A 19,905-nucleotide genomic window follows, 5' to 3' on the forward strand; every position below is an offset into this window, starting at 1 on the left:
CTGTCTCCTGAAGTTACAGCGTATTTATGTTTCTGTGATCGTGACCAATACGCGTGGGGATTCTCAGGGACTCAATAAGTTAGCCACCCTGAAAGTCTTGGACAAGTTTTGGACACTCAGTTCCTTTAAAGTTTACATTCCCTCTCACTCACCGCAAACATACATGGGAGTTAAATGCATTCAGACCAAATGCATTTGATGAAACTCTCCAAAGAATAAATCGCAGAACTTTTGAATGTACTTTTTTTCTACCAAGAGATGAATTTCGGGCCCAAGTCCGAGCTGCATCCTGCTCTTGCGCGTCTATTTGAGGAGCACACACGGCTTCTTATTCTCATATTTTACCTCACATTTCTTGTTTCTGATGAATTTGGCAGGTGTCTGAAGGCCTATTTAGCAGAGCTGACTAATTGGCCTGTCTTAAAGTAATAAATGCTGATGGATGTCCCTGAAGCATCTGTTTATTGGCCACAAAATATTTATGAGACAGTCTAATCGAGTTGGCCTCTGACAGTCCACGGCCTGTCACTTCTCTGATTTGCACATAGTTTAGCTCTTGGCTGCGGGTGAGCTGTCTTTTTAAAGACGTTATCAAGTGTTCCTGGCTTTTTGGTGGCTTCCACAGATCACAATCACTACTGTAAATAACGAAACACAACAATGTGTCTGTCAGAAAAGCATAAATCAGCGTCTTTCCTCTCAAAGGAACCTACATGTGTGTATGACTTCCAACAGTTTCCCCTCGGGGTGATGAGACTGCATGCACAAAGATCTAAGGCGACTCGTTGACTTGATTCATGACTTCCACATTGTACATTTTTATTTTCTCCTATAACTTTTCCTTCTCAGTTGTCAGCCACTGCATTCTGCATTTGGACTCAGGTTACTTTGTGTCTTGAGCAGATTATTCAGATTACTTGCTGCCCTCTTGTGGAGTTCTTTCAGAACTACAGTTACTTTAATTAAACTGGTGACAGATCAGCAGTGATAGAATAAAGGGACGGAAGAAAGAGAACACGACATACATATAAAGGTCTTAAATGGAGATATGTCAGAAAAAGTAACTGTAAATATGCTAAATTTACTTTAACACACATCTTGCACATATTCTAGTCTAGACTCTTTAACATCCACTGATTCATATTTCTGCACATCCTGCGTAAGAAGAAGAATTCCTTTATTAATCCTGCAAGGGCAAATTAAAATTTTTTTCACTATGTTATTACTTATTATTCATGTTACACACACACACACACACACACACACACACACGTGTGTAGGAGAACCTATAAACATGCAATCAATGGAGAGCTGTCAGAGTGAGGGGGGCTACCAATGGATCGGATAGGGGTTCGGTGCCTTGCTCAACAGCACCTCTGCAGTGCCCAGGAGATGAACTGCCACCCCTCCAGCCACCAGTCCACACTCCATTCATGGTTCACACAGGGTCTCGAACCGGAAACCCTACGGTTCCCAGCCGAGTCACCAATGGACTGAGCCACTGCCGCCAAAATAAGCTGTATGACTTTCTCATTGTGCAACAGTTCTATTATTCATATTTGTTTTAATGTTATGATCGTATCTTTTTCATATGTTTATGTCTCTCAGTCGCTTTGGTGCATTTCTCGAATCGTCCTCGACATTTGCAAAGCAGTAATTGCATTTCTCAAAATCATTCTAACTAAAAGAAAGACACATTGGATAAGCTGCGAAAAGCCTCTTGCTCAAGATCCTAAATTCATCACTAGTAAATCTTTATCAATCTAATAGATATCTGTGTCAGTGACCATGTGGGTGCCATCAGAAACAAAACAGTGTACTCTGGAGGGCTATTCTGATGTAAACTACGGTTACAGCTCTGTGTATGTGGAAGACTCACTTTTACCCTTTTACTGTTTGTACTGTACTTTGTTGACAGAACATGTCTTTGCGATACAGAAAGGAAAACAGCACTGCACAAAGAAAAAAACTAAATAAACAAAAGTAGACAGTCATAGGACAGTATCTTCAGGGAAAACCATACATGCAGTGCCGCCTTCCTCCCCATCCTGATGTTCCTGTCTGTTGGGACCAAACATTTCCCTTTGTTGGAGAAAGTCAAAATTCACCTGTGGTCATGAAAGCTGGGTCATGACCGAAAGAACGAGGTCGCGGGTACAAGCGGCTGATATGGGTTTTCTCAGGAGGGTGTCTGGAGTCTCCCTTAGAGAGAGGGGGAGAAGTTCAGCATCCGTGAGGAACTCGGAGTAGAGCCGCTGCTCCTTAGCGTTGAAAGGAGCCAGTTGAGGTGGTTCGGGCATCTAGTAAGGATGCCCCCTGGGCGCCTCCCTAGGGAGGTGTTCCAGGCCCGTCCAGCTGGGAGGAGGCCTCTGGGAAGACCCAGGACTAGGTGGAGAGATTCTATCTCCACACTGGCCTGGGAACGCCTTGGGATCCCCCAGTTAGAGCTGGTTAATGTGGCCCGGGAAAGGGAAGTTTGGGGTCCCCTGCTAAAGCTGCTGCCCCCGCGACCCGACCCCGAAGCGGATGAGGTGAGATGAGAAGATGAGATGACATTTACGAATTCAGGACGGGTTTATAAAAAAGTCTAATGCAAATCTGTAGCAATAGGATCGACATGTTATGACAACTTGTTCAACCATTTTGCATGTAATGAGTTAGCTAGTTGTATGCTTTGAGTTCCTAAGACTGGCTGAGCTAAACGAATACCATAACGCCTGCCTCATGTTTCAAGTTGTCAACAAGCTGAATTCTAGACTGTGTAGTCTTGTTCCCATCTCCAGCCCCCAGCACACACACCAAATGAGAACCAAACCACTTATATCAGGAAAATGTCGTCGACATGTACGCACCAGCATGAGTATTGTCTGTAGGTGATGATGGCCTGGGGGCGGCAGTAGCTCAGTCCATAGATGACTTGGCTGGGAACCAGAGGGTTGCCGGTTCATGTGGACCATGAATGGAGTGTGGACTGGTGGCTGGAGAGGTGCCAGTTCATCTCCTGGGCACTGCCGAGATGCTGTTGAGCAAGGCACCGAACCCCCAACTGCTTAGGGCGCTGGTCACTGGCAGCCCCCTCGCTCTAACATCTCTCCATCAATTGCATGTATATACAGTAGGTCCTGTGTGCTTATTTCGGGCCTGTGTGTGTGTAACATGAATAACAATAATAGAGTGAAAAAATGGACTAATAAAGGAATTCTTCTTCTTCCTCTTCTTCCTTAAGGTGTTTCCATTTATCTCCAACTTCAAAAGACAACTAAAAAATCACCACCTATCAAGCTACATCTAATATAAAACTGTTTCCTCATGGACAACTGGGATGTATGCGTACGATTGTATGTGCATGTCATGTATTAATTATGTTTGTTCTGGTGCGCTTTCGTGCATTTACTCATTAGTTTTGCTTACAGGTGGTAACTGTGTATATTTTTGACTGTACCACGACCTTTCCATGAACCATGGGGTCCCCGCCTATAAGCTTTTCTAGCTTCCTCTCGGAGACCCATTCACTCTACCCAATTAACTCTGTATTACCAACTGTGTTATATTATATTATATTATGTTTGAAGTGGTATTTGTGAATAAACTAAACTAAGGTACGGTCCTGACTGGAAGAAACTTTAACTTTCAAAATGGATGAAGAAGACGTTAGGAATACAATCGATCTCTTGCATGTGAAGACTAATGGCATGAGCTCATTCCTAAATGTTGAGGGGGTGAGACTCTTCAACAGAGACCATTAAAATACATTTTGATCAGCATGACGGAAGTAAATGATAACGTAGGAAACAGCAGAGAATTGTAAAGAATCCTTGCCATGGATGCACCAAAGCATTTGCAGCATGTTCAAATAAATGAGAAACTGATTTTTTGATGTGCACGAGTGTCGCAGTGATGTGAAGACGGAAGTAGTTTTGAGTTTTCATCTGATCTGAGAAATGAACCAAAGCGACTGAGAAGAACCGTCAAATGTTACTGGATGCACCGAACCCCAAGGAAAAGGAATAAACCATATTCTGATTCTGATATCTCACTTTGGATTTTACTTATCTGATAATGTAAGTTTCTTTATTTTCCTTTCTTGAATATTCAGACTAAAATACAAAATATAATTCACAAATAAAAAAAAGTTTGATGCAATATTCAAGTTTAAACTATGACAGGGTAAGGGAGGAGACCGTTACCAGCTACAACATTAAAGTAATCAACACATTTATACATCAACTATTATAATCTATTGATATATTATCACTATTATTATTATCAGGCATGTTGAGTACTTACTCCTCTGTTTTTGTTACTTATAGTTTTCTAATTTACTTGTGTAAAATGTTGAATGCAGGACTTTTACTGTATCAGTATTTTTACACTGTTGTATTTCAACTTTCTGTAAAACTGTTGACCTCAAGAGGGCAGCCTCCACCAACAAAAACATTTAAGGAGGTTTACTAAATGGTACACCACAGTCAGAGTATTACAATATGCATTATACAGGCTCATTTATTCTGAATGACAAGAAGTTATATGTAATAATTAATATTAATAATACGTTTATGTACAGTACAGACCAAAAGTTTGGACACACCTTCTCATTCAAAGAGTTTTCTTTATTTCCATGACTATGAAAATCGTAGATGCACTTACGGACACTTTCAAAGTTTTCCCAATTTTTGGGACTGACTGACCTTCATTTCTTAATGTAATGATGGCCACTCATTTTTCTTTACTTAGCTGCTTTTTCTGCCTGTTCAGTGGGACTATCAGCTGTGGATCCACCGGACTTCTGATGGTCCCAGCCCCATTTATAAGGCAAGAAATCCCCCTTACTGAAGCTGACAGGGCGCACCTGTGAAGGGAAAACCATTTCAGGTGACGACCTCCTGAAGCTCATCCAGAGAATGCAGAGTGTGTTTAAAGCACTAATCAGAGCAAAAGGTGGCTACTTTGAAGAAACTAAAATATAAGACGTGTTTTCAGTTGTTTCACACTTTTTAAATTATATATTTCCACAGGTGTTGATTTATAGTTTTGATGCCTTCAGTGTGAATCTACAATGTCAATGTCTTTTGGTCTGTACTGTATGTAGTACCTTTCAGGAGCAGACATCACATGTGAAATACAAAACAGCAGCGAGAAACACAGAGAACAAGATTAAAAAATGGGTCTTGAGCTTTTTAAAAGTGTCCAGTTGGACACAGTTCAACAGTTTCGCAGCTTCAACGTCAAAATCTCTTTTTATTTTGAGCTTTGAGCGAGGAGCAACGGACAAGACCTCAGAGACCTGTTGTAGGGCTGCAGCAGCTCTTTAATGCAGGCCGGTGTCTGACCACACAGGGCTCTCAAAGGGATTTTGACCTGGACTCTGATTCTGATGGGAAGTCAGTCTAAAAAAATACAAGATTGGAGCGACACGCAACCTTTTGCAAGACTTGGTTAAAAGCTTGGCAGCAGCATTTTTGGACCATGTGAAGGTGATTCAGGGAAGTCACACTAAAGCAGGTGAAAGGAGAACTGCCGTCATCGAGACAGGAGGAAATTGTCATGTGTGACGACGGAGGAGGGGACCCAAATGCAGACAGGGAACTCAGGAGACGGTATTAACAAATTTAATAAAACTTATTTACAAAAAGGTGCACTAACACAAAGGAAAAACACGAAGAACTAGATACAAACTCACACGATGAATGGACACAAGAGGACCAGGTACACAGGGAGACATCAGGGTAAGTTGAGGGTATGATCCGGCACTGAGTGAGGCTCATTACCGGGTTTATATACAGAGTGGCAGGTGATTAGTGCCAACAAGAATCACCTGCCAGGAAAACAAACTCAAACCATAAAACAGAAAGAAAGCACATACAGAAAAACACAGACAGAGGGAGACAAAAACAACGATTAAAGAGGAGAGGGAGAGACTGTCCAGAACCAATCACAACAGAGATAAACGTAATGGATAATCATTTCAAACCCAGCTCACGGCACAAATGTCCTGAGTGTGACAATATTCCTCAGAATGTAGAAACAGGAGCAAACCAGACATTAAGATGTTGGTGAAGACTCAAAGCCTGGTCCATAAATACTCCTGGGGTCATTTGAGAGTCTGAGGAGAGCTGAAGAGAGTGCAACTTACAGCAAACAAAGCTTGGGCAAAAAATGTAATAATGAACTACAATATCCACTTTTATAAGCTGCTGTTACAATGATTTATAATAATAGATTGCAGGGCGGCTGGTGGGACAGTGGTTAGAGCCGTCCCATGTAAAGAGGCTACTGGCCCCTGTACCAGCTCCTGTCATAGTAAAGTGGATTACCAAAGTCAATACAAAAGGAAGGAGCCCATTGGTGCTTTGTTTTCTGTGTAGTGACTCTTCTCATGCTGCTGCAGAGGTTTAGTGTTATTTTGAGCAGCATTAGTGGTTAAAAAATACTCTTTAATGCCTTCACTGTACTGCCCCGAGCTAATCAGTGTTAGCCACGTCCAGCGTCTCTCCGGGACTTCTCCGTTAATAGTTGTTACATGAAAAAAACTGTTTGATGAGTGTATTTGCTGTAAAAGACCCTGGGATGATTTTATGCCTAACTCTGGGGTGGCAGATTTAAGTGAAACGCCCCTGCTTTAGTAGTTCTTTCAAACTGTATTTAGAAAACAATTAGTTGCACGTTTCTCAAGTCTTGTCTTAAATGCGACGGTTTTATGTGAGATGTTTTATCCTCAGATGCATTTCCAGGGATCTTTCATAAATAAATGGAGCGTAAAAATGAAAGAGAAACTGCCTGAGTTGCCGTTAATGATGAAACCGTCTCGATGACAGTAGTTTCACGGACAGTCATCGAGACTGCGGAGAAGAGTAATCAGTGGTTTTTGTAACATCCTGATGGGTAACACCATAAAAGGAAGTTTGTGGAGTAATGACATGTCATCAGGTGACATTTACTGAGTGAGTGCGTGTTTTGTTTGAGGTGAAACCATCCGAATGCAACTACACGTCACTTCCAGTCGATGACACCTTCATTACAGGAACAGGAACAGACTCGTTCAAAATGTGAACTGTAGCTGAAGTTGGATTTTACCTCAGGTTTACGTGTGAAACTACAAAGTCACAGGGATTTTTCATTTACTGTGGTGGAAAGTAACTCAAGTGCTGTACGCCATTAACAAAATGCACTGTTAGATGGCGCCATTGAGTTGGTTATGAGGATAGATAAACAGATAGATATATAGATAGAAACAAAGATAGATAGAAATACGGACGGACAGACGGACAGATGGACAGACGGATAGACGGATAGATGGATAGATACGTAGATAGATAGATATATAGATTGATAGAATGATAGAATGATAGATAGATAGATAGATAGATAGATAGATAGATAGATAGATAGATAGATAGATAGATAGATAGATAGATAGATAGATAGATAGATAGATAGATAGATAGATAGATAGATAGATAGAAAGTTAAATAGGTAGGACATAAGAGAAATAATTAAACCCAAGACATACATGAATATGTGTCTCATTGTGTGTCAGATCAGCAGTTTTTGTCCTCACAGTCAGTCTGTGAGCTCCAGCATATTGAGCTGAATATCTGTGCATCTGTGCAAAAAACACGAACAAGGTGACTGAGAGAGTATGGGATGTTTGGGATGTATGGGATGTTTTCATGTTAGATTTTCTGGTTCAGACCCAAACAGTTGGACACATTTTAAGTCTCTCTTCTCGTACATGTATACCAGAATGTAATACATTTCTATTTCACAGTATTTATTCTATTTACAGGAGTGTAAAAATATAACAACATACAGCCTGTGAATGTTCTCATTCGTCCAGGTCATCGTTATCCTCAAAGCAATTTCAGTCAAAAAACAACTGGACTGGTTGTTTGTCTAGGAAGACGTTTCAACTCTCATCCAAGAGGCTTCATCAGTTCATGTACGCATCTGACCAGGCTGGGACTGGTCCAACTAACTGGTGTGGAGATCCAGGTATTTAACCTCTCACAAGGCCGATGATGTCACTGAAACCCTTTGTGCTCCAAAAAGCCCACGCCCGTCGTCAGAGTGACAGTTGGTTTCGACTTCGTTAGTGCTCTATTGAGTCTGAACGACAGTCGTTGGGGTCACCCGGGCCATGTGTAACAACATACAGTTCAGTGGTATAATTTTGTACAATTATGAGTGTTACAAGTTGTTCGTGTCATGATCTTGTGGCGTTAAAGAGAGTTAGTTGTGGCTCAGATGTATGTGTTAAAAGTTGTAACTGTTCACTCTTCACGGAGAACGATTTTATATATTTTGCTCCCTTTTAAAGAGATACAGCAACTGTTTAATGTCATAAAAAAGATCAGGTATACCGTCCACCATTACGGCCTGTCTGTATGTGTTCTGTATATCTTCTATATTCTCTGATTGAGGGTCACGTAGAGAGTTATTTATGTTATCCAGAGATTACATCTGCAGACTTGCATGATGGAGAGACGTGCACTTTGTGTTTTGCTCAATCGAACGCCTTCTTAAATCCAAAATAACAAAAGTGCATTGTTTCACCGAGCTCAGCATTACATACATGAAGCAGCACGAGAATTCAGTGTGTTGCATAACTTCATAGATGTTATCAAAGTGTCCTCTGCGTTTCTCTGCATGAAGGGATGTAAAACAGGACCATATGCTACTATTTTTAGAGAAACTGCCCGCATGGCTGACACACAGGCACGATCCTGAGTTTGTCATCTGTAACGTAAAACACATGTAAAGCAGGATACTGCAAACACAAGTCATGTTCGCGTGTTTTTATGGAGTCATACAGGGTATGACAGAAATAGATGTTGTTGTTCATGAGCTGTTCTTGTTTTGTTTATAAGACATTTTCTACATCCTGCGTGACGAGGAATTTAACGTTAATCTGTGTAAAATGAGATCATGTGAATGGTTCGATGCTGAGATAAAGAAACACAGTTAAATGGTAAATTAACTTGTACTTATATAGCGTGTTTCTAGTCTTCTGACTACTCAAGGCGCTTGTCTCTTGTCACATTCACCCATTCACACTGATGGCAGTGGACATCTACATACCATCTAATCTAATCTAATCTAACCATTCACACCACATTTACACACCCATGCGCAGCACAGGGAGCAATTCGGGGTTCAGGGTCTTGCCCAAGGGCACTTTGGCATGCGGACCGTGTGGAGCTGGGGATCGAATCATCGATCTCTCGTATGGAGGACGACCCACTCTCCCACTGAGCCACAGCCGCCCACTCGTATCGTCAGCCATGGCTTCACGCAGCTGTGCTTTGAGCTAAATGCTAACATTAGCATGCTGACATGCTGATTAGAAGCAGATCAACAGTCGGGGGATCACCAACGTGATTACGATTCATGCTGAGGGGAACGTTAAAGCTGAGGCTGGAAACGTTATATGAAAAATATGTTGTTTTTCCTATTTGCTGAAACTGTCTCTACATCCTGACAGCACACAGGGACAGATGAGACGATGACGCTACAGGAAAAGTCTTTAGGATTCATCCTCTGGGAACATGGAGATCTGTACCAGATTTGACTGCAATCCATTCAATACTTGAGAGATTTCAGCCTGGACCAAAGTTTGAACCAACTGAGCGACTGACAGATTTATAATTGTGTGCCTTAAAGGTGAGAAAGTGAGATTTCCATGTCTTTTTTGATAATAATAGCTGGTTGAGGTGTGAAATAAATACATTGAAAGTATAAAAACGCTTAAAAAATACAGCCTGTATTCAGAAACCGGCGTCAGGACTTCTGTACATTTGTGATGTCACAACTGTACTATATATAAAAATCATTTTTCAGGAGGGCGTCTTAAAGAGACAGGCGCTAAAACGGAGCGTTTCAAACAGAGAGTGAAAAGCATATGGGATATGGGATTAAAAAAAACATAAAACAGAAGAAATACATTTCTGTTTGATGCTGACCTGACTCCACCAGATGGACTGAGTCTCATTATCTCAGCATATCCATCTGGGAACTCTCGTTTGGAGATGTTTTGGGAGGGGGCGAAAATACTGGTTGCTGATTGGATAAACCATCTGTCTATCACCACCTAAGTTGGGGATAGGCGGGCCGAATCAACCAATTAGATCAACGAAGCGCATGGCGTACTAACAGAGCGCTGAGGCAAAGCTCAGAAAGTAAACAACATGTAGGTAAAAAATAGGAGCATCTCTTCCTCAGAGAAAATCCTCTGCGCTCATCTCACCCACTGAAGCCGCCATGTTGTTTACACTGAACAGTCGTTTCTCGTTGCTAGACTTAAACCCGCCTCAAAACCTACGCTGATTGGTTCGATTGCTTGGCAAACTGCTCCAAATTTTCTCTGTCGTACGTTACTAGACTGGGGAGCTCACGAGATCAGGATGGTCTCACGAGGTTAACGCAGGTTGACGCAGCAAACAACTGAATTTAGAGAAAAACCTCTTTCATGGTGTGGAAACCTCAGCCACAAAAAGACACTGCAAATGTTCGCAGAGATGCAGAGATGCAAATAGGAGTGTGTGTCCCACCAAACCAGCAACAGAAAAGGGATTAACTCAAAAAACTTGCATCCCAGCTCCAAACTAACCCCACCATGTTCACATTAATTATGCCACTGTGGTCAACATTTTTCCCAGGCCCTCCTGGTGCATGAGCGCTCTATACACCCGTCACCCCCCGCCAGAGAGGTAAACAATGGGGGCAAGTGGGTGAGCTGGTCTCACTGCACTTTTGCCTTTGAATGGGCACTGATGAATCTGAAGGCTCCCGAGGGTGCAGGGCTGACATAGCTGAGCTCTCTGGAAACTATTAGAAGTCAGAGATACGTAGACCCTGTGCAGCTTGTGTTATCTCTGAAACAATATGGAAGCAGGAGGTGATCAGAAGCTCCGGTCTTTTCTGATAAAAGTCTCTTTTCTGTTTGTCATCAGTAAACAAGCAGGGGGTAACAGAAGGGGAACACATGCTGTGAATAAAGGGAACACTGCGCAGCTTTTTTGTCTGTCAAATCTTCAGGCTGAAACACAAACTTTGATGTTTTTGTAGAAAAAGCAGTTTTTAAGAGATTCGGTAAAAACAAAAATAGAAATGAGTTTGATGCGTGAACGCATGAGCTGCTCAACCAGAATAAAACGCCACTTTTTGCTACGGAGAAATGTAGCAATTTCAGCGTGCGTTTTAATGCCGTTGAACTCCTTTCTCTCCGTCCATGGAGTGAATGTTCGACCCATATTCACTGTGGTTTTCGACCCAAAGCTTTTTCACCCTCCAATCACCTGCCAGGTATGTTTTTAAAGCGCCTGCTCTTCCCCAAACAGTTCCCAATGATGCCTTCGAACCATCTGGAGAGTCAGGTTGAGGATGAGTACAAACCAGGACTTTTTAGTTACATGTTATGAATCTCAAACACCAGTCTGCTGGAAAAACCTTTTAAACTTTTACTCACTGTTGCTGTTTATTTTATGACAAAAAAATGTTGAGGAATCTACTAGATAGATGGATAACTTTATTTATCCCCGAGGGGAAATTAGGTCATCGTAGCAGCGGTACAAAACAATCAGAGGTACAAAAAATAAAATGCAATAAGAGCACAGTATCTCAATTTAAAACACTATATACAATAAGATGCTTAGCATTCATTCATTCATCTTCAACCGCTTGTCCCTGTCAGGGTTACGGGGGGCTGGAGCCGATCCCAGCTGACATCGGGCACGAGGCGGGGTACACCCTGGACAGGATGCCAGTTTATCGCAGGGCACATAGAGACAAACAGAGACAGACAACCATTCACACCTACGGGCAATTTTAGGGTCATCAATGAACCTAACACGTGCATGTCTTTGGATTGTGGGAGGAAACCGGAGAACCCGGAGAAAACCCACGCAGACACAGGGAGAACATGCAAACTCCACACATATTAAATACTGGGCAGAATGGAACTAAGTGGATTTCAAGGTGCATGGTAAAGAGAGAAAGGTTCATTTTTAATTACAGTGGAAGGATTTCAGTAATAAGTCACTTGAATGATGTGAGTGTGTTTCCTGAGCGTTGCTGTGAAGCGGTGTAGAGTCTGACGGCAGCATGTAGGAATGATTTCCTGTGCCGTTCCTTAAGGCAGCGAGCTTGAGAGAGTCTGTTGCTGCTGAAGCTGCTCTTAAGCTTGTCCAGGTTACTTTTCTTTCCCTTGATGTAGATTTTGTTCGGTTTGGTTTGTGATCTTTGAACTGAAGTATTTTAATCACAGCTACACATGAGCACATGAACCTGTTGTTGATGTGAAGCCCTTTACAGAAGAGTCTTTCTTCAGCTGGATGTGTTGTTGGCTCATGCTTGTTAAAGGTGGACTGATGTTAAGTTTCTGGAGGGGGCTGCAGTATCCGGCTCATTGTTTTTGCATTTAGGTGCGAGGCGCGGATGTGGCCTACCCACCATTCACCTTCTTGGGCAGGGGTCTGGGAAAAGCATTGTATGGACATTTATATATGGAAGGGGGGATTCGGGCGGGGGGACCTTTGTACTGTTTGGTCGATGGCCCCAAATCAGTGCATGATAGGATTTCAAGCTGCACAGATTCAGTTGGATCCCAGGTGCTTTTTTTAAGTAGACTTTGATGCATTAACACTTCTTTTTTAGTGATTAATGAGAGGTTTTTGCAGATCTGTTTGCTTTGGGAAGAGGCTGTGGAAGTATTCAAGGAGGAGAGGGGTCATTTTCATACATGCAATTGTTAAACAAGGGAAACAAAAACAGGCCGCACACTGGGTGTGGTGGCCCACTTGATACAAACAGAACATTTTGAATTATTTTTTCTTTGCACTCTCGTTAACCAGCCCCGCCTTCATGGGGGTCAAAGGATACAGATGACCTCGGCCCAGGGAAGATCTATGGTTGACCCTTAAATGGGATCAAGTACAACGATTTACCAACTACTTTTATCACTGACAGCACAAGATATATGTACTAGATATGATAGAGAAACTATTATTATTATTAGATCACTAGAGTGAACAGACTGGTCTACCCAGAGCCGTTCAAAAGAGTGGCTCATCGATCTGGCATCGTGCACACGCGCCTTCCCGTCACACATGTTGGATTAAAGTGTCATAAAAGCGCGTTTAGCGGAGGGTCTGGGGGTCTGACACCCCTGAGATCCTATAAGCAAAATTTAATTTGCTCTGCAGCTGCCTCTGCGCACGCACCATTGTAGCTCATTAACTATGTCAGAAAATCCTGAATCACCAATCATATCTGTTATGGCCGTAACCAGATGATGACAGTGCTGCAGTTGTGCTAGATACGACACCTTGGTCACTGCTCCGATTGGTCAAAGTGCTTTCCAATTACGTGCAGTGTTATTTTGACGCTATTTGACGTTATTCTGACGCTGTGGCAGTCACAGATTTGCCACAGATTTGGGCTATTGCTCATTTCCAGACCCTTCGTCTTGTTAGATGTGGGTCTGATTGTCAAACACTTCATTTGCTGCATCCTGGAGAATATTTACACGCCAGTTTAGGGTGGAAAAGGTTTGATTTATGTAAGGAAAAAAACATGTGACAATTTAAAAATGGTAAACAATAAAAATACAATAATTGAAGCAACCTACTACTGACCAAATCTATGACTGATTTATGACTAAATTCTCAAAATCCCAGATTATTATTAACATTCTTTAACAGTGGCCCTAATATTCTGTAGCTAACAAACTATAATTCGGCCTTTCGGTTTCTATTCTCGCTCTAATTTGCGGCGGTATTAAAGTAGATTTTACTGCGTTTATTTAATCAAACCGTTATATGGCAGATTTGAAACGCTGCTTTTGAGGTTTGCACTACTGCCCCCTTCTCACAGAGGTGTTGTTGCATCTATCATTCATGTTCTCGGGGCTCTTAAAAATAAAAGTTTTCTGCTGATTTCATATTTCATTGGGGGGAACAAATCTGCACCCACGCTGCTGTTGCTGCTGCTGCTGCTGCTGCTGTCACTGTCAGAGCCACAGGAGGGGGCAGAAGTGCCATAAAGCACTGGGGGGAGCTTGAACCCGGCCCTGCAGATCCAGGGCACGCAGTGAAATGTAGGTACAATGATACAAAGAACTGCTCTCAAGTTTGACTCGGTTCCCTTTGTTCAATCACCAAAGAGCTGTTCAAAAGAACAGTTTGGTTCATAAACGTCCCATCACTATACTGGTATATGAAACTGGACTCTCCAAAGAGACATTTTGGCGAGGGGAGAAGTGTTCTCGCTGTGGCTGAGGTAACGTTGAGTGAGACCAACGCTCTCGATCTTGTAAACTCATTTTGTATTTTTATGGGTCCTGGGGAGACACCGCGTTTCTCTTTTGGGTCTCGGAGCGGGAAAGTTTGGGAACCCCTGGTCTGTAACACAGGACGTTGGAGACGGCATCTCTGTCACTACAAGGCAAATGGCCAACAGCTTATTTGAAATAGCCCGTGTCGGCATTAGAGCTGAGGGAAGGAGGGCCTGTCGCTAACTCATCGTCCTCTGTTGTTCTTCCTCAGGTTTTCTCCAAATGTTGAGTCTGAGAGCTGTGCAGACTCTGCAGAGCTCCACTGTTTCTGACTCGGCCCTTTATGATTAAAAACAGACTTCACTAAAGTCTTATTTGATTCTAGCTGGAGCCAAAACACCTCGTCCTGCTCTGGTGACAGATTTATGCTCCCACGTGTTTTATTAGTAATACTTCTGATCACAGAACAACAATGAGGAGTTATGGAGGTCATGGCGTTGTGATGTTGTTGTCCGGTGGTGAGTGTTTCCCTCCTGGTGACTTGTTTGTTACTCTGGCACAATTGCAGGATAGGTTAGATCAACACTACTCTCATACCCGTAAACGCTTCAGTCATTAGACAAGACAAGTGGATAACGTATTTCACTTCCCGGCACGGGTTGGATACAGTTTCTCTCACGTTATTGCTGCTGACACCCACTAATAAGAACAATAATGATATGAAAATAATGTTTTTAAATGACCTAAAGACGGCAGCAGAGATTAATGTATTAAAAAGGGAAAATACAAGCAGAGGTGATGGACAAGCTGTAGTGTTTGATTTTATGATTTCATCATAAGTTTCCTATATTTACAGATGTAAACAGTTGTTGGGACGGTATCTGTGATGTTAGTAAGTAACCTATAACAGAACTCAAGTCCAACTTTGAGGTACTTGTACTTTGCTTGAGTCTTTTTATATTTTATGCTACTTTATTCTACTGTTCAGGGGGAAATATTGCACCTTTTACTTCATTTGATAGCTATAGTTTTACTTTTCGTAACGAGCATCGGTCAGTATTGATCATGATCTTCACTCAAACCACCAAAACACTTCACACACACGTCTCAAAATGAGCTTGTGGGAACAAAACACTGGCAACAATTCTCATTTAGACACACTGGCTTCAAAACACAGTATCAACAAGAAACTTTACAAAAATAATGAACTGTTATCTTCGAAGCTGGAAGGATGTTTCACACGGGGGTGGGGGGGGGGGTTATTTCTCCCTGTCCGTCTGCATTTGGCCCCAAGTTCTCCTCAATATCACATCTTACGTCTTTTCCAGTTGAAATGAAATTCAACTGTGTTTTGAATCATTATTTCACTTTATTGTGAATCTGCTGCTGAGATTTTCTATATATTTCAATATTGTTTCTGCAGAAATTCATAAAATTTGCTTGTTTTTAATGTGTTTAACTGTTTTGAGTTCAAGTGTAATATCGGTGTGAAATCATCCGAGGGTCTTTTTTGGCAATTACACACAACAAACAGTTTTTTAGCGTATGAACTATTAAGGGAGAAATCCAAGAGTCGCTAGCAGCCAGACGTGGCTAACACTGATTAGTACCAGTACTCCTCTCATAGTAAAGTCCATTCAAGTGGATTACCAAAGTCAATCCCAAAGAACGGAGCCCATTGATGCTTTATTTTCTGTGTCAGGACTCTTCTCATGCTGCTGCAGAGGTTTAATGTTATTTTAAGCAGTATTAGTGGTTAAAAAAGACATTTTAATGTCTTCAACGTGCTGCCCTGAGCTAATCAGTGTTAGCCACGTCCAAATGTTAGCAACTCTCCCGGATTTCTCTGTTAATAGTTGTTACAAGAAAAAACTCTCGATGGCTTATTTGATGTACCCAAGTGGCGAAAAAGACCATTTTGCACCGGATTTTCACTGTAAGTGCGTTAAGCATTTTAAAAACGTGCTGTAGATTTAAAGTGTTTTTCAGGTGGTGGGGTGTGACTGTGAATGAGAAAAGAGTTCATGGATTTGGGGAAATGCGAATTCATTTTGTGATGACTCACAGTTTGGTCCACACAGACGTCTGATTCTCTGCATGTTAGCAGTCGAAATAAAAAACAACCCTCCTGAAATACGAAGTCTGATCTCAAACTCATTTTAACCTTTGATATTAACGCGGATAGGAAGGATCCGGACATCCCTCACACTTTTGGCTGTTGTGGAAAAATACTGTGTAGATGCAGAAGCACAAACGTGACAGTCAACCCCCCAACATCCTTCCCTTGTTTGTTTGTTTCTCTTATTCTGGGAATAGTCAACGGTTGTTGATGTGTTGTGTTTGGGTGTAATGTTGGCCGCTCACCTTACAGTAAACATAGTAAATCCTGTGAGGACAAGCGGAGACAGTCAAGGGCCCAACCTGTCCTGTGGCGTGGGGTCCCCCTTGGACACACCCAGAGCCGGTAACCAGGGGCCCTGCGCTCCCAGAGGAAGCCCCGTGTGTGGCGTCCTCCGGTCGTGACCAGGATGATTAAGAGTTCCTTCCTTTCCTGTTCGGAGGGGGGGCATTGTCCCTGTGAGCAGACAGGCTGCCGACACCTTGTCCTGGAGGAGGAAGTGAGTCTCTCGCAGTCCAAGGAGCAGCAGCGGACGGGCTGATGGCACAGTCCAATCAAAACAGAGCTCTTCATTAAGCTCTGAGAATTCAAATGGGAATAATTAAGGAGCATTTTGATTCTGTGAATCCACTCGGTTGGAGTTAAGAATAGTCTGAAGCCTCCGGTCATACTTGTTTGTGCCGGGAGTTCCCAACATGAGGGTTGGGATCCTCTCTGGAGGGGCAGGGTAAATGTGAGGGGTCATGGGACGAATTACAGGAAATAAATGAAATATTTCTGCCGTTTCTTCATTCATTTTTTTATATGTTAGGTCGGACGACTGGATCATTTCACTGCTTTAAGCCTCAAGAAACTATTTCAGTAACTGAATCACTTAAAGGACCAACGTGATAGCCAACCCTGCCTTCATTAATGGGGTTGAATAACCGTCCATAACTCTACGCTCTGGAAAATACGGCTTTATTAAAAGTAAACAATTCAAGTAATGTGATGAAAGTGGCGGGCGAGGTGTAAAAAGTGGTCCTCTGCAGCTGCTTATTTGAACTGTATATTTATTCTGTTGCACGTGAACTGTCTGAGTTTGACACAATGTACTCATAATTAAAGTGTCACCTCGTGAGACCATCCTGATCTCTGAGCACCATTGTATTTCACTCTCAGATCAGTCTCGTAACGTGCGGCGGATAAAATTTGGAGAAGTTTGCCAAGCGACCGAACCAATCAGCGTTGGTTTTGAGGTGGATCTAAATGTGACGAAACGAGAAAGGACTGTTCAGTGTAAACAACATGGCCGCTTCCGCGGATGAGATGAGCGCAGCTATGGAGCAAGCCGCTCACTAACTCTTTTTTCTCCTGGATCCTTCTGTTGGAAAATGGACCTGGCGCCTGAAATTGTGCCTTTTATCTGTAAATTTGCATTACACAAACGGGAAATATCCTTTACCGACAGCATTGAGCTTAGCACGTCATACGCTTCGTTGATCTGATTGCTTGATTTGACAAGTATGTTGGAGAGACAGATGGTTTATCCAATCAGCAGCCAGGATTTTCGCCCCTTCCCTAAACATCTGAAAACGAGAGTTCTCGGATGGATATGCTGAGCAAATGCAGATCACGCAAGTGAAGCCACCTGGCAGAGTCATTTTATGAGAAACCCTTGTTCTTGTTTTCAGGTTCATTCATGTATTTGTGTTTCTACTAGAAGACCTTTACATGCTTTAATGTTTAAAAATGCACTTTGTTTTTCTCATACCCTTTAAATGAGACGCTCTGTTGCAGCGCCTGTCTCTTTAAGACCGGCCCAGTCTGCACTGATTGGTCAGCATGTCCGGGGTCTCTGCTCCGTCTCTTCACTACTGCAGAAAAGTGACTGTAATTTAGTTTAAAATGGGATTGTGTACCGTCAAGTCACAAACAAAGTCTTCTAAACAACTTAACAGGACATATTGCAGTAGGAGTGTGATACGTAATTATAACACAAGCAGCCAGTATCACAGCTTTGTCTGATGTTAGCATGTACACGTAGCATACAGTGGTTTGTGAAGGAATATAGCAGCATTTTCTACTGTTAAATTCACAAATAATTCTTCATAAACCAAACACAACACATCCGGACATGTTTCAGCAGCAATGTGATCCAATGGTTGATAAAGTCATAAATATCTGACTGCTGGGTGCACGGATGTATTGCAAGCTCATGTGCAAATCACTGTTAGCAACCTATGGACTCACAAACAAGGTCCAACTCAACACGAGACAAACATGTTGGTGATTTAATGTTACTTACAGCTCTGAGTCAGTGACGCGGCCCTTTTTAGATGGAAAGACCCCGTCTTTTAGCATCAGCTTAGCCGAAAATCCTGCCTCATACCGGTGAAGGTAATGTTGGCGTGCCGTGGCCGGAGCAGATGACCTTATTTGGAAATCTGCAAAGGCTTCACGTCAGACTGCTGAGAAAGCAGAAAAGACTGAATCCTGAGCTGGTCTGCTCCTACACACATTTACCTGATTATTTTAAACTTTGGTCATGATTAACATGAACATCTGACATTATAACAATATATATAAGAAAATAAGGTAAAGCATGGTGTTTACAAGGTACAGGGAAGAAGAGGGGTATGACAAACACTAGGGTTCTCACATTTTGCCATACATATTTTCACACAAGCGGTTATTGTGTTGTTTGTTGGTTATTGTTTGTTTTGTTGTATTAAAAAAACAAACAAAGGATACACAGGAAGTAAGAAAACCTATAGTACTAGGTGCTAAGTGGAGAAGGGGCTGGAATTAATAAGCCAATGCTTCTTCCTGCTCCTTTTCAAACAAACAAAGGGTATAACGGGTTTGGTTAGGACCCAATAGCAGCACAAATACAGGCAGGAATCGTTGGTAACAAACTTTATTGGCTTTGGTGCAGGGAATAATCAGAGTCACAGCGCTGCAGGTAGCCACAGAGGAGACTGGAGTTACACTCACTCTAAAGAGCTGAACCAGGTAACCACCAGTTAGCCACAGGAGCCGACAGGCAGAATCCAGAAGGGGACAGGCGAGGATCGTGGTCAGGGACGGAAGGCTGAGGTGATTTCCGGGATCAGGCAGAGTAACGCTGGAGAGTCTGGTGCAAGCATCGAGAACAATCTGGCAACGAGTGAGTGTGGAGTTGGGGCTTAAATGCAGCCAGAGCAGAGAGCACAGGTGAGTGGAGTTGGCTTGATGAGAGGGGTGTGTCTGATTGGCAGATTGAAGCAGGTGCAGAGTGTGAGGCAGAGATGAACTGTGACAAAGGGTTTTAATGACTCGTGCTTCAAGTGTAATTTATTTACCACGTTTGAAATAAAGCATTGATTCATTCATTCATGTGGTCATATTGTAACAAAACTACAGCTAGCCAAGGTATTGGATTTTACATTTTGACCTGAAGATGACACCAAATGGAAAGTCAGGGAATCAACAAAGTTCACAAATACCGTTAATGTCTGAAAATTTCAAGGTATATTCAGATGTTAACCTCATGTTG

This window comes from Echiichthys vipera (assembly GCF_963691815.1).
Source record: "Echiichthys vipera genome assembly, chromosome: 6".
Classification (NCBI taxonomy): Eukaryota; Metazoa; Chordata; class Actinopteri; order Perciformes; family Trachinidae; genus Echiichthys; species Echiichthys vipera.